The 3,485-nt window shown below is 35.5% G+C and overlaps 1 long non-coding RNA gene across 1 annotated transcript; it reads left to right on the top strand.

Moving 5' to 3' along the window:
• Window positions 1–291: 291 nt before the first annotated feature.
• On the top strand, window positions 292–2,701 carry LOC141287980 (uncharacterized). Its single transcript, XR_012339597.1, has 3 exons — window positions 292–438; window positions 2,023–2,070; window positions 2,464–2,701. It is a non-coding gene; the product is annotated as an uncharacterized lncRNA (long non-coding RNA).
• Window positions 2,702–3,485: the final 784 nt, after the last annotated feature.

Genomic DNA, 3,485 nt, shown 5'->3' with positions numbered 1-3,485 from the left:
CAGTTTCACAGCAATGCACTTGTACGCCCACTTCTCTCAATGAAAATGACAACCCAGGCTCATTGGCAATACGTGACTCTGCCTACATTTCTGCAGAACCTGAAATACGTATCTCCAGGTACATTTGGCTGCACTTTTCGGGTGAACCGTCCACTAGAGGCGCTAATGTGTATTGTTTTCCTCCGTTTTAAATACACGTTTATTAAAGGTTAGAAAGCAAATTAAACAGTGCTCTGTCTTCTCAGCATACAAAACGTTTGTATTAAACTTGTTAATTCCACATTTTAAGGTGCCAAAGACACACGTCTCGTCTGGATTTATCCTTTAACTTCGATGGAGAGTTACGTACAAATACCACGCAGCATCTTCTACGGCAATTACGTCACCAGCCAGGCTCAGTTCGACCAGTTCACCTGATACGTGTACACCTTCAAGCAGGTAAGTGACCGCGACAATCTTTTCATTATTTTAATTAATTCGGTGTTTCTGCATCACTTCCATGGGGTCATGTGTTAAAACGGAAGCTTAGTGGAACAGTTAGCACGGCTGCTAACGTTAGCCTACGATTGACATTAGCCTAAGCATTACCACTGTAACTGTAGTTTTACTATAGTATTTGTAGGATATGCACACTAACCACTAGCTTACTATGGTTTTACCACTGTAACTGTAGTTTTACTATAGTATTTGTAGTATATGCACACTAACCACTAGCTTACTATAGTTTTACCACTGTAACCGTAGTTTTACTCTAGTATTTGTAGTATATCTGCACACTAACCACTAGCTTACTATGGTTTTACCACTGTAACCGTAGTTTTACTATAGTATTTGTAGTATATGCACACTAACCACTAGCTTACTATGGTTTTACCACTGTAATTGTAGTTTTACTATAGTATTTGTAGTATATGCACACTAACCACTAGCTTACTATAGTTTACCACTGTAACTGTAGTTTTACTGTGGTATTTGTAGTATAAGCACAGTAAACACAATGCTTACTATGGTTTTACCACTGTAACTGTAGTTTTACTATAGTATTTGTAGTATATCTGCACACTAACCACTAGCTTACTATGGTTTTACCACTGTAACCGTAGTTTTACTATAGTATTTGTAGTATATCTGCACACTAACCACTAGCTTACTATGGTTTTACCACTGTAATTGTAGTTTTACTATAGTATTTGTAGTATATGCACACTAACCACTAGCTTACTATGGTTTTACCACTGTAGCCGTAGTTTTACTATAGTATTTGTAGTATATCTGCACACTAACCACTAGCTTACTATGGTTTTACCACTGTAACCGTAGTTTTACTATAGTATTTGTAGTATATCTGCACACTAACCACTAGCTTACTATGGTTTTACCACTGTAATTGTAGTTTTACTATAGTATTTGTAGTATATCTGCACACTAACCACTAGCTTACTATGGTTTTACCACTGTAATTGTAGTTTTACTATAGTATTTGTAGTATGTGCACACTAACCACTAGCTTACTATAGTTTTACCACTGTAACTGTAGTTTTACTGTGGTATTTGTAGTATAAGCACAGTAAACACAATGCTTACTATGGTTTTACCACTGTAACTGTAGTTTTACTATAGTATTTGTAGGATATGCACACTAACCACTAGCTTACTGTGGTTTTACCACTGTAACCATAGTTTTACTGTGGTATTTGTAGTATAAGCACAGTAAACACAATGCTTACTATGGTTTTACCACTGTAACTGTAGTTTTACTACAGTATTTGTAGGATATGCACACTAACCACTAGCGTACTGTGGTTTTACCACTGTACCCGTAGTTTTACTGTGGTATTTGTAGTATAAGCACAGTAAACACAACGCTTACTATGGTTTTACCACTGTAACTGTAGTTTTACCATAGTAACTTTGATTTTACGGTGTACTATTTGTAAAGCACAGTAACCACAATGCCTACCACACTTTTAAATGTTTTTTGTGAAGTAATTGTAATTCAGTATTTTTTTTTCTGTCTTGCAGTTATGTCAGATCACCTTCTCCAGCAGCTCTTTTAAGAAGCAATCTCTGGTAAAAGCCATCGCTGTATGAACTGTAATCCATAATTAATGTACACATAGTTTTGCTCTCTCTCTCTTTCTGTGGTTCATCATGACATTTTTAAAATCTCATGATTTTGACCAATTCTGTTACAAAGCTGCTAGAATTAACAGGGAACTTGAGCTCAAAGCTCCCAATGCTGATCTTGAAGAAGCTGTCAAAGAGGCTAAACAAGTCCTTCAATGATTCAATCTTTCACAGTAATGTTGAAGACATTTAGCTATAACTGATTTGCTTTAATCAACGCATCCTTATTTTAGGTGTTAATAATAACTTTCCTTACAGTCCTTCCTCTCAAATATTTTGGTCACAGATTTTGTTTAGCACATTGTCTCAACATGTGTGTATTTCTCTTTGTTTCAGGGTAAAGGGAAGACCAAAGGAAGGCCTGTCATGGGATTTGAATTGGGCCATGTTGTGCATTTCTGGAAAAGACCAAAAGCAAAGGCAAACATTCCAATGGTATGTCAATGTTGGTCTGAGCACCTGGACTGAACTGTACTGCAGTTACATTTTGCACAGCATCTGTACATACCCTACAGCCCCATCAGAAACAACAACCAACAAAGTGTCATGTCGAAGTATTAATAATTCATACAATTTACCAAGCCTTGCATGTCTACTGATTATTTTTTTTATTTCTCTTCTAGTCAACACTCACTCCCATCTCTAACTTGTCATGTGAGAAATCAGACCTTCAGTTAATTTGGCCAAATCAGATCACTTAAAGCTGTTCACACCAAGAGCAAGAATTATAATGACTATTTTAATTGTTTATTTTTCACAATAACAGAAAATAACATTTTTTTTTATCATAAGCGTGTGCTGCAGTTATGTTGTCTGCATTTAAATGCTCAGGCTATTTGTGTGGTGGTTTTTGATTGGCTGTCAATGTTTTCATTGTTCAAAATCTGGAAAAAAAAATTCTGAAAGAGATTCCAACCATATTGTTTCTGTGTCATTTTATGTCAAATAGCTGCGGTGTGGACTCATCCTTGGTGTGAAGAGGCCTTTAAACGGCTTACAACAAAACCATCAGCAGGTAATTATATTTAAAATAATTCATTTTAGTTTGCTGTTAAATATTTATTTATTTTTCTAATGCTGCTTGCTTCTCATTCTGTTAAACTTACACAATTCTGCCTATTTCTCTTCATCTTATTTCTTTACTCCCTCACTTAACACATTATTTTGTGCTCTGTTGAAAAATAGAAGCTTAGAGTTTGCATGATGGCCTTTTCTCAGACTCTGAATCTGATACATACAGATGAACTCAGGAGACTGCTAGAGTTGCCAGGGAACTTGAGTTTGAAGTATATAATTATAACTGCTTAATTTATATGTTTAAACAACAATAATAATTAAAAATTGGGTCAATAAATATT

Source organism: Garra rufa, chromosome 16 (genome assembly GCF_049309525.1).
Source record: "Garra rufa chromosome 16, GarRuf1.0, whole genome shotgun sequence".
Classification (NCBI taxonomy): domain Eukaryota; kingdom Metazoa; phylum Chordata; class Actinopteri; order Cypriniformes; family Cyprinidae; genus Garra; species Garra rufa.
This window is presented reverse-complemented; position numbering and strand designations above follow the sequence as displayed.